Genomic DNA, 12,954 nt, shown 5'->3' with positions numbered 1-12,954 from the left:
AGCGAGGTAAATGCTTTGATGCTCATAGAATTCCTATGAGCCATCATGTTTCTATGAAATGATATGTTGTTCTCAACTGCTTAAGTTTGAAAACAAGTTTTTAATATAATTTGCCGGCCTGTATTAAAACCTCTACCGAGACTTTGTAGAAGGAGCCTATCATTCTGTTCACTTCTTTCCTAGAGGTACACATTTCCAGTAAACTACTTTTTTTTTAAGTCAAGGTATGTTTATTGAAAAATTTTGTAAAATACAATAAGGTGCATACATAGGAGCTATACATTGAAAGCTACATAAACAAAGAACATATCCAAAAACGTCATTGGAAAAAGATTATCAATCCGAACAAGTAGAATATATCATTGAGAGAACAATATAACTTACGAACATGGTGCCCCGAAGGCAAGTAACAAGCAGCATAAATCAGAAGGAGGATAATGAACAGAAATATATAAAAAAACCAAAACTTCTAAGCTTTACCACAATGAATATTCATGAGATTCATTTATATATTGGGTCTCCGGTATATGCCTGCATATTTCATGCATATTCTTTATGGTAGTCCTGAAAACCCAATTGGCTGCCCTAATACTTTGTCCACCTAAAATAAACTTGAAAATTTTCCAAGTACTGCTTTATCTTTTTTAATTATTTTATTTGAATGTTTGATACTGGAAACCACCTAGATTTTAGGCGATATATAAATATGTTAAATAAATCAATATTTGGGTTTAGCACACACCTTTTTCAGTAGCAAGTTCAGGTAAAGTACTTTAGATATTTTCTAGGGCTGTGGAGTTGGTACACAAAACCCTCAGTTTTTTTTGTTTATGATATCTCCGTTTCTACTCCAACTCTGACTTCATTTATATATCTATATAGGAGTTCGCAGGGACCACGACAAAACTCGCGAGGATGGGGCAGGGATGGGGACAGTCTTTATCTCCGTGTCATTCTCTAGGTGCCACTTTCACTAATACTAATATCATAAAATATATTACATTTTGTAATAATCAAAGAGCTTGATATCAAAATATATTCTAAAAGTAAAACATATCCTTAAACAAATGGGTTAATCAAATTAAATTACCATCTGTGAAATAGAGATTATGTACTTACCCTGGTAAGCTTTCTTCCAGTAGATAAGTGAGACATTTTAGACAGATGGTAATGTCCCCATGGCTGCATGCCTTTTCCAGAAGGAACCCACTCCATATTTTTTTCTCTGTGCCTCTGCTGTACTTCACTGGGCTCCTTAGCTCCACCTACAGTTAGTACCAAAGCACCAAGAGCCACCAAATAAGCCTGAAGTAGAGACACTCATGGCAATCAAGTTCAGCAATAACCGTTCTGCTCAAGAAGTAACATTAGTCGGGGGAGGGAATAGAGTGTGGCAGGGGGCAGGCAGGCAGAGAGGAAGAAAAAGTTGGACTCATGGAGGGACAGAGAGTTTGGGGAATGGAATGAGGTCAGGAGGAAAGGAAGCATGCAGGAGGCAGAAAGAAGGGAAGAAATATTGGATGCACAGTCAGGACGTGCAACCAGAGACTCATGAAATCACAAGACAACAAAGGTAGGAAAAATGATTTTATTTTCAATTTATTGATCAAAATGTGTCTGTTTTGAGAATTTATATCTGCTGTCTATATTTTGCACTATGGCCCCCTTTTACTAAACCACAATATTGTTTTTTGTTCCAGGGAGCCTATGAGTGTGGGGTGCAGCGCAGGGCATTCAGCATAGCTCCCTGCGCTAAAAACCACTATTGCGATTTATAAATGTTATAAATGGCCAATCTCTCCTGCTGGAACCCCCATCTCCGAACGATCACGGCAGGAGGGATGCCCAGTCCCTACTGCCCGGCACCCCCGAACCCACCCCAGTGTTCCCTGACAGGAGAGATGCTCAATTTCTCCTGCCAGAACCTCCCCCCCCCCCCCCCCGAACGATCGCTTCAGGAGGGATGCCCTACATTGTACATGTCTTCTGCGGTCCTAGGGATAAACATATGGCCGCCTATGTCCACCTAAAGCTACTTATGGGCCAAGCCATGCCTAGCCTTAGGCGAGCTCAGGCGGGCTTGCATACCTTCCTAGGTTCCCAGAGATGCCTCCAATGTAGGTGGCCTGCCTCTGGAGGTTTTTGTTTTAGAAAACGTGCGTCCCGATTGGATGGTTAGGTAGCAGTTGGCCACCTACAATCGGGACACTGTTTACAGAATCCAGGCCTTGGTTCCCAACGCAGTGAAAATATCAAGCACTATATTGAAAATAAGCGAAAGAAATGAAACAAACCAAAAATAAAACAGGCTCAAGAAGAAATAGGACAGCTCAAAGAGAATGAGACCTGCAAGCCTTGTCTAGCTGATAAATATCTTAGTTTTGGGGATTAACCCATCCTCTACTTGCTCATCAGTGTTTCAGCTTGTCAGGCCCACTGTATATGTCAAAAATGTCAGCTAGAAAAAAAAAAAAATCAAGACAGCTTATACAAGAGAAAAGAAAAATGCATCCAGTTAACTCAAATCATTAAAAAAATCTACTGCCCCTTCTATAATACACAGTCTGTGCAAAAGTCTTATAATACAATTCCTATACAACAGGGTTTCTACCCTGTTAGAGGATATTCCATAATTAGATTCAACCCTTAATTGAGCAGGTAAATTATTCCAAATTATAATAACAACATAAACAAAAGAAATGGTAAACTGATGTTTCCACCATGTCATTTATAGAACTGCCAATCAAACCCAAAAATGAGGGAGAAAAAACCAATACTGACTAAAAAATCTCCCTACACCCCAAGAAAAATAAAGGGTGAGGGAGAGAGACAGCCCCAACTGACACACTATCACTACCACCACAAAAAAATAATAATAAGAAATAATGATGATAAAAGGGAGCCCTCAGTCACACAGCTTGCGAAGGGGACTAGCCCCTGAAGCTCCGGCTGTCACTGGCTTACACCCAAAAGGGTGTTAACTGTGAAACATCCCCGGGCACCTTTAAGTGAATTTTAGTGATAAACCAATACACAAATGTGTTAAAGGTGAAAACAATAGGTGAAACACACTCAAAAAGTCGTTAAAGCTGTCTCTGCCCCTCATCCAGGGGGCCAAAAAGCAGCGTCCACATTCAGCAATGCAAAAGATGAAATGACTACCAAATAGAAGTACTTAGCTTCTCCGTAGAAAAACCAGCCAGCAAGGAACAAAGTTAGTCCAATGGGACTCCGTTTTGGTAGTAAAAAATCCCCTTCCTCAGGAGCTGTTTTGTTGCGGGCTCTCAATCACCAGCCTCAGATGAAAAAGCAAGGTTGAAAATGGTCAGAGAGAAAGCCTCCGATATTTAAACTGCAGTGACAAGTGACGTCATTCACAAAACTGGTCACATGACCATAAACCCAGGAGAACTCGAGTACCTCTCAACGCCCTCTCCGGGTGGTGTAAAATTAAAAGAATACTCTCAAATGAAATTCTTCACAATGGAAAAGGCTGAAGAACCTGAACTGTGAAAGATGTTGTGCAGTCCTACAAAAACCTGAAAAGTTATGTGGCATACTGCCATTCAATGTATTCGTTGAGTCTCAATGGAAATAAAGACTGAAGCTCAAAAATCCAATATTGTTCTCTCCGCTGAAGGAGAGATAACTTGTCGCCTTCATATTCCTCATGAATCTGTTCAATAACTATCCAACGTAAATTATGGAAAGAATGACCCAGTTGAACACAATGTGGAACCATGGGGGAACTCATGGATTGTGTGTTAATCCTGCTTCTATGTTCGATGAGGCGTTTTTTAATAGCTCTTTGTGTACGCCCCATGTATAACATCTGACAGGGATATATTATAATGTAGATGACCCACATGGATTTACAGTGGGTAACAGACTTGAGAGCATATTTTTTATGAGTGCGGGGGTGATTCCAGTCTTCACATTCAATGGTGGTTTTACAAATGTCACAGGTATCACTGCACTTTAGATGTTTTCCTTCACGATTCCGAGTCCTGGGATCCGAAGTGTATCTTGAATGTACTACGTAGTTTGCTACATTTTTGGTGCGAGAATATGCAATACATGGCAAGTCCTGGAACAAGGGATGTAATTGAAGGATGTGCCAATGTTGTCTGATACTGTGAGCCACAGAAGCAGCTTGATCCGAAAAGGATAATACACAAATAGTTTTGTTATCCTCATTCGATGGTGCTTTGGATAATAATAGACTTCTGTTGGCATATAAAGCTCTAGTGTATATACGTTGAAGAACCTAAACTAAACTAAACCTTAAGTTTGTATACCGCATCATCTCCACAGAAGTAGAGCTCGACACGGTTTACAGGAATTACAAAAGAAAGGAACTCCAATGGGAAGAAGAAGAGCTTGGTAAAAAGGGGAGAAAGAAGGGACTAAGTGAAGAGGAGAGGGAGGGAGTGGTTACATTTTAGAGAAAAGCCAAGTTTTCAAATGTTTTCTGAAGCGTTGGAGGGAGGTCGCACTCCGGAGAGGGGCAGATAGGCTGTTCCACAGCTCGGTGATCTTGAAGAGGAGGGATGTTCCAAGTTTTCCTGTATGGGATATGCCTTTTAAAGAGGGGAATGATAGTATGAATTTTTGAGAGGATCTGGTGGAGTTAGGATTCGCGGAGAGCCAGGATAGTGGGAACAGGGGAGGAAGGATGCCATGTAGAGACTTGAAGGTTAGGCAGGCGCATTTGTAGTGGACCCTGAGGAGAACTGGGAGCCAGTGAAGCTTAGATAGAAGCGGGGAGACGTGGTCGAATTTGCTTTTTGCGAAAATTAATTTAGCCGCGGTATTCTGAATCCGCTGGAGTCTGAGAAGACTTTTCTTTGTTAGGCTTAAGTAGATGGAGTTGCAGTAATCCAGTCTAGATAGAATAATGGATTGAACGAGGACAGCGAAGTGTTGTTGGTGGAAGCAGGATCTGACTTTCCTTAGCATGTGAAGGTTGAAAAAGCATTTTTTTTTTACTAAGGAGTTGAGGTGTTGAGGATAGCTGATGAGGATAGCCCCGCTCCTTGAACCATTTATACAATTTCCGTGCTTGGATTCAAAATTCACTCAAGTCCGAACATAGTCTGCGAATCCGAAGAAACTGGCTAATGGGTAAAGATTGTTTCAGCCGAGTTGGATGACAGCTAGTATAGCTCAGATAATTGTTAACCTCAGCCGGTTTCCTAAATACAGTGGTGGTAAGTACAGGACTATATTTTTGTACTAAAATGTCTAAAAAGGATACCTGGCACAAACTAGACGTCATGGTGAATTTCAAATTCGAATCCTGGGAGTTAAGCCATCCCAAAAAGAAGGGCAAAAGTTCAGAACTAGGTCCAGTCCAAATACAGAATACATCATCAATAAATCTAAGCCAAACTTTGATGTAATTCTTCCATAAAGATGTATGTTTAAATCTTTTTTTATTATAGAATTGCAATAAACACAAGATACAAGTCAAACAATGCACAGTACGCAAGAAAAACCCTTCTCCCCTTCCAATCCCTCCCCTCCCCCCCCCCCCAAGGGAACAGCCACTGTTATACATGCCAAAAATTGATCATTACAGTAATCGAGCTTTCGCTACAGGAGACAAGGTAGTACAAAAGGGTCTCCAACAACGGAGAAATAAAATACCTTTTTTGGAATGTAAATCAAGAACATCTTGTCTTTCATAACCAGCCCAATAAATCATTTGAGTCCGCCAATGTGAGACAGTAGGCGTTTGCGAGGACAACCAGCATTGTAGAATAGTCTTTATACCCACCAGGATAGCCCTTTGAACAAAAGCATTCACCCCTGGCTTAACTGGATCCAGTGAAAATTTCAACGTAAAGAGAAAGGTCGACGTCTGTGTCCAGGAGCATTTCCACAAGGACTGTATGATGAGTCCTATACGTCGCCAGTAGGCTTGAATACCAGGGCATAGCCAAAACATATGTCCAAGAGTAGCCCTGGTAGCCGCGCATCTAGGGCAACCTGCTGAAGAACTAATGTGGGCTTGATAGGCTCGTGTGGGTGCCATATAAGCGCGAACCAAAAATTTGTAGTATCGTTCCCTTTCAATCGCTGCCACCAGGATAGTTGATCCCAATTTAAAGCTCCTCTTTAACATGGACTCTGAGACTGTGGTTTGTAAATCCAAGGACCAGGAACCAGCCAAAGTTCTATAATCCAATCCCCAGCCAGCCCTTGCAGAAAACGATGGTAAGTACGGAGTGGTGTGGGGTCTTGTGCTGTTAGACAGAGGGCTTCAGATAATGTTTCTTGGACAGTGTCTAATAAAGCCTGTCGAGGTAGAGATTTCACATAATACAACAGTTGCCCGTAACTCAGCCAATCATTAGCAGTTAATATATGTGCATCCAACAATGTCTGAAACGACTGGAGGGTGCCATCCGTGTGAAGTACCTGAGACAGATAAAACACCCCCCCCGAGCCCACTTAGACGGGGCCCTCAGGTCAAATCCGGGAGCAAAGTTAGCATTGCCATGAATAGGCAAACATGGTGTCACGTCTGACCTAATATGCAGTTGTTTACATAATTTTTTCCAAGTTTTCCTTATGGGAACCAATAAGAAATCCCCATAATGCTGAGTACGCAAAGGCAATGTGGACACATGTAGCAAATAGCTAAAGTGAAAGGGAGCAAATGCCAGGCACTCAATCTCAGCCGCTGAGAAATGGGAGGTCCCACAGAGCCAGTCATTCATATGTCGGAATTGGCATGCTAAATTCAATCTCCCCAGGTGTAACAGTCCAAGACCTCCCTGAGACACAGGTAAGAAAAGTGTACGGAGGGAAATCCGAGAGCGTTTGCCACCCCACAAATATCCATTTAATGATTTGTGAAGAATACAAAGATGATGATGTTTTAGCAACAAGGGCAATGTCTGTAATAGATACAACCAATGGGGAATAATCATCATGTTGTACAGGGCTATTCGTCCTAACAGGGACAAAGGATAAGAACGCCAAGCTTGAAGTCTCTGTCCCGTTTGTTGAAGCCGTGGGAGAACATTGATCCTGTATAATTGAGTTAAATCCTGCGGGATCCAAATCCCCAGATAACGTAAGGATTTTGAAGCCCATTCCAATGGAAAGGGTCCCTGCCAAGAAGTTCGGATCTTATCCTGCAAGGGTAGGACTAAGGATTTCTGCTTGTTTAAGATTAGGCCAGAAAAAAGATGGAACTCGTCCAGTAACTCAAGGGCTCTAGTCAGGGATTGCTGAGGGTGAGCCAGGGTCAGCAAGACGTCATCTGCAAATGCTAGCACCCGTAATTGGGATGTTCCTTCCATTAATCCGACTAAGATGTCATCTCTCTGAATTGTTCTAAGGAGTGGTTCCAAGTATAATAAGAATAGTAAAGGCGACAATGGGCAACCCTGGCGCGTCCCCCTGCCCACCTCAAAGGACGATGTGAAAATCCCATTTACCAATATGGATGCAGTAGGGGATGTATATAATGCTCGCAATGCGGCCAAAAAGTGCCCTCCAATACCCACGTATTCAAGAACTGAAAACAAATAGGGCCAGAGGACCTGATCAAAGGCCTTGGCCGCATCCAGGCTCACCAATATGCCCCCAACGTCTGATGCCTGTGCTTTAGCCATAGCCAAAAGAGCCCGACGAACATTGAGAACAGAGTGGCGGCCCTGAACAAAGCCAACCTGCGCTGACGATATGATGTGTGGCAAAAGCGGTGTCAACCGATTTGCCAACAAGCGAGATAGGATTTTTATGTCTACATTGAGCAGAGATATAGGTCTGTAAGAGTCGACCTCCTCCCTAGATTTGTTCGGTTTAGGAATCAATGTGATAGTGGCCGAATTTGCATAGGCTGGGAAAGCCCCAGTCTCCATCACCTCCTCATAGTATGACATCAGTGACTCACAGAGCTGGGGTGACATCATCTTATAGAATTCCGCCGAAAACCCGTCCGGGCCCGGGGCTGTACAAGAACGCAGAGTCTTAATGGCTTTTTGTATCTCTAATCCCTGTAATGGTCTGTTCAGAGTTTCTCGTTGTCGTTCAATGAAACTAGGCAGGCCAGCGTCTGTCAAATAATCTAGAACATCAGGGCCTGAATATGGTCCAGGACTCGAGTAAAATGTTGATAAATGTCGATAGAACGCGTCCGCGATGTCTTTTGGTGCAGTTTTAAAAGTAGAGGGACCTTGCCTAATTTTTGAAATGTATCTGGTGTCCTGCCAGTTCTTGGTTAAAGAGGCTAACATCCGGCCTGGTTTATTTCCGTACCTATGGAATTTGTATTTACGGTAAATAAGAGAGCGTTTGGTACGATCGTGTATTAATGTATTAAGAGATACCTGAGCTACATGAAGTTCTTCCCACAATGCAGTAGTAGGTGTACGTAAATAATCCGCCTTCAAGGAAGAGCATTTTCTTTCCAAGCTAACAATGCTCGCCGATATGCGTTTGTTCCGCGCCACAATAAAAGCGATGATCTCCCCCCTAAGAACCGATTTAGCAGTTTCCCAAAACAGGCACGGATCAATATGGTGTTGTGCATTATTCATCAAAAAGTCTTCCCAACATGCCCGGAGGTATGCCCCAAATTCAGGGTCTTCTTGAAGATAAGATGGGAATCTCCACCGACGAGCTCCTAGAGGAGGCAGCCCCCAAGTCAGGTCTATCCAAATAGTACAGTGGTCTGACACTTCCAGAGGGCCTATGGTAGTGTCTGAGACTCGGACAAACAGAGACTCCGATACTAGCACTTAGTCTAAACGTGAGAAAGACCCATGAGCACGAGATTGGTGTGTATAATCTCGTTCCATTGGGTGAAGAAGTCTCCATGGGTCCACCAAGCCCAATGATTTACAGAGAAAGGGGATACCTTTGTTCAAATGTGGCGTGGACAATATTGGAGAGCCAGAACGATCTAATGAATTGTCCATCACTTGGTTAAGATCTCCCGCTATTACCAAAGGCAATGATGTGTCCTGCAGACCCAATGATACTAAATTTTCAAAGAAAGCCTGGGAATATGTGTTCGGCCCATATACAATCAACAGCCGGAAGTCTGTGCCTTGCAAAGAAATCTTTAATAGCAAATATCTTCCCTCAGGGTCTTCGGAAAGTAACGTTACAGAACATTGTAGCCCCTTGTGTATCAACAGACATATCCCAGCTCTTTTCCCAGAGGATGAAGCTGAATAAACTGAACCCACCCAGCCCCTTTGTAACTTTTGGTGTTCTTCCCGGGTCAATTTAGTCTCCTGTAGGCATGCCAAATCTGCCCTATGATGTTTTATCTGTCTCAAGAGCTTTGTGCGTTTAACTGGAGACGAAATCCCCGACACATTCCATGACAGGATACGGAGAGAGTGATCACCCAGGGTCAAAGCACCAACGACAGGAAATATCCTGCTGCAAGTAACCGACACCCGGGCGCCCAGCCTCGCCCGAGTTAACAGTAAGGTCCCTGTAGCAACTAATAACCAGGCATATATGAATAAATAATATCCCAATCATCAAGTCAGTTAGCTGTTCCCCACACATCTTCCCCCCCCCATACCCCAAGAAAACCCAAAAACCATATTCCAAAGGGAATATGCAAGAGGTCCAAAAATGGCGCCTCACAAGACCCCACCCCTCCCACCACAAACAGTAAATCAACAGTGCTTCTTCCGCATTAAACTTTAAACAATTCTATAGTGTGCAACTTTACGATTGCAGGAACCACCAACTGATGGAGACATCGTTGCTTCTCCAACTGTTCTTATGTAGGCTCTGATGATGGTTGCATAGTCTTATTTATGTAGTCTGCAGCTACCGAGGCCTCGGTAAACACGTGCCAGGATCCCCCATGGTGGATCTTCAGAACCGCTGGGTAGATAAATTGAAAACGATGTTTGTTCTCCTCCAATTTAGAACATAGTGGATAGAAGGCTTTTCTACGCTCTGTTAGAGCTGCTGAATAATCCTGGCTTATTCGGATAGCAGAGCCCCGAAACTTCACGGTATCACGTTTGGCACGATACTGCCGCAGGATCTCCATTTTGTGTCTATAGTTGAGGATTTTTACAATCACCACCCGGGGTCTGGAATCTCTGGCCGGGCGCGGGCCAAGGCGATGTGCTCGTTCCAGGCAGAGCGGGCCAAGAGATGCTGTGTCTGGAAATTCTAGCTCCAGCCAACCCTCCATCTCGGCAGTCAGTTGGTTGTCCGGTATATTTTCAGGCACTCCCATAAAGCGCAGATTGCCTCGGCGAGAGCGGTTCTCCAGATCATCTATTTTAGCAGCTTGGAGATGAACTGCTTCTTGAAGAGCCGAGAGATCCAATTCATGCGAGTTTAGGGAGTCCTCTGCTGTTGAGACACGTTGCTCCAACTCTGTTGTTCGAGCCGTCGTGTCGGACATGAGCTGCTCTAGCCGGGTTATTTGGGTTGTCAAGGCATCCATCTGGGGGCCCAGAACTTGCGCCACCGCCACTTTCAATTCCAGCAGCGCCCCAGCCGAAAACTCCGTGACTGCCGTTCCGGAAGCGGCCACCATCTTGCCCGCCCCCGGGCTCGCACGCTCCTTATCTTTGCGCGCTGGTTTCATGCGCGCCGTATCCTGGGACCGGGTTAAATACCTGTCCATAAGAACCGGCACCCGTTGCTATGCAATCTGCGGCTGTGTGGGGTCCGAAAGCCGGCGGTAAACGCGAGGGTAGAGGTGGGGTCCCGGAGCTGAGCAAGAACACGTCCTCACTCACTCATGGCATCAGGTGACCTCCTCCATAAAGATGTATATAAAAATTGTTATTCAAAAAAAGAAACATACAGATTTGCAATGCTCGGGGCCGCTGCTGTGCCCATGGCAACACCATGCGTATGAAGGAAAAATTGTTTGTCAAATTGAAAATAGTTATGGTTTAGCACCAACTGTGCAAACTGAATAAGGAGGTCAGCTCTAATTCGTTCATGGTGAACATCTTGCATGAAAATCCTTGAAATCAATTCCAAGGCCGTTGCTTGCGGTATATTAGAATACAAAGATTCTAAGTCCATTGTAACTAATATATGAGTATCTTGTATGTCAGAAATTTGTTCAATGATGGATAAAAAATGTGTGGTGTCTTTAATGTGTGGTCTAGCCCTACTGACTAGTGGTTTCAAAAACCAATCAATAAATTTGGACAGGGGCTCCAAAACGGTGCCCCTCAAGGACACAATAAGTCTCCCAGGCGGGGGTTGTACATTTTGTGGACTTTTGGAACAACATAAAAAATCGGGCATCGAGGGGAAAGAATTTTTAAATATTTGGTCTCAGCTTTAGTCAGTTGGCCTTCATCGTGTGCTATGTCCACTATGCCTGCTATGGTGCTCTTCAGGGCATCTGTGGGGTCCCCGGTAAGAATGGAATAAAACCGGGGATCTGAAAGTTGCTTTTTAACTTCGGTTAGATACTGATCCCGACTTAAAACCACAATTAAACCCCCCTTATCCGCAGGTTTAATCACGCGTTGATCATCACTGCTTAGTTCTAATAAGGCAGTACACTCCCGTGCGGATAAGTTGGAATACCTCCTGGGTTTCTGTTGAAGATGGAGTTCAAGGGAATGTATATCTCTTAATACTAACTCTCGGAAAGTATGTAAATTAGGATCCAACGGGCCAGGAGGTTGCCACTTAGAGGGCGCTCTAAAAATAGATGAATCCGAATTTACTGGTTGGTTTTGAAAAAACAGTTTAATTTGTAGGGACCTAATAAACCGCTCAATATCACAACGTGTGGTAAATGAATCATAGTGAGTCGAAGGTACAAACGATAAACCTTTATTTAGTACAGCTAGTTGGTCGTGCGACAAGGGAATGAGAGATAAATTGTTAACTATTGATTGGTGAGGCCGGTTGATCTGGTTTGGAGACGTGGTTGGTTCTGATTGGTATATTGTCCTCTGTTCGTTCCCCTCCCCTTTTGCTGCCTCCTCTTTGTCTCTGATGGCCCCCCCGCGCTCCCCTGGATAATTATTCAACCACAATTATCCAAAAGATCTAAGTTGTACAACAATAAAGTATTTAAAATAATTTCTAATTCAAATTAAGGTGCACTCTCACTGTTAATATTTCTAACCAATTTCAGTGAGTTGTAGAACACATACTTGGCTCCTCACTTCTGCCACTGCAGGAGGTTATTATCTATGGTGGGAGAGAGTGGGTATCTCTTCCGCTACTGGGGGAAGAGATACCTTATCTCAATACTCCAAATGTCTCTAAGAACATTTTTTGGTTTTTTATTCACATATCCAGATAATAATTTATACCACAAAGCGGCTTGATGTCCCAGAAAACAAAGGAACTCCAGACTATATTGATTATTCCGATTTTTCCATTCAGGGAACCCTACCTGAATAGCCTGCTTCAGCTGCAACCATTTAAAACTTTGATTTATTAAGACCGAATCCGTGTTGCAGCTGTGAAAATTCAAGCAGTTTACCATCTGAAATAACGTCATTTAGAGTTCGAATGCCTGCAATGAACCAGGTTTTCCATAAGATTTTAGATCTGCCAATTTAAATCTTGGAATTAATCCATAAAGATTGATTTGTAGATTTACTTATTGGAATAGGTGTTAAATTGCTAATATATCTCAATGTTTTCCATGTATCTGATAAAATTCTGTTCTCCTTTTAATACTAGGCACATGAACCAAATTTAAGGGAAACAAGAGACGCCATTCTAAATAAAGCCAATCCTGTGCATTTTCAAAGAGTTCTGGGAGGATCCAATACATACCTTGACGTAAAATATAGGCTTGATGATACCTAGAAAAATTAGGAAAATTTACCCCACCCTCCTCAATTGGAATTTTTTGATTGTCGTGTCGTAGTCCCCTTTGCAGGCTGTGTGACCGAGGGCTCCCTTTTATCATCATTATTTCTTCTTATTATTTTTTTGTGGTGGTAGTGATAGTGTGTCGGTTGG

The 12,954-nt window shown here is 43.1% G+C and overlaps 1 protein-coding gene across 7 annotated transcripts in view; it reads left to right on the top strand.

Annotated features, from left to right (window-relative positions):
• The window catches only part of UBE3C (ubiquitin protein ligase E3C), a 378,461-nt gene that overhangs the window by 237,110 nt on the left and 128,397 nt on the right, over positions 1 to 12,954 (top strand). The gene's annotated exons all lie outside the window — the stretch shown is intronic.

This window comes from Geotrypetes seraphini, chromosome 2 (assembly GCF_902459505.1).
Source record: "Geotrypetes seraphini chromosome 2, aGeoSer1.1, whole genome shotgun sequence".
Classification (NCBI taxonomy): Eukaryota; Metazoa; Chordata; class Amphibia; order Gymnophiona; family Dermophiidae; genus Geotrypetes; species Geotrypetes seraphini.
The sequence above is the reverse complement of the archived record's forward strand: the minus strand, read 5'-3'. Positions and strand labels throughout refer to the sequence as shown.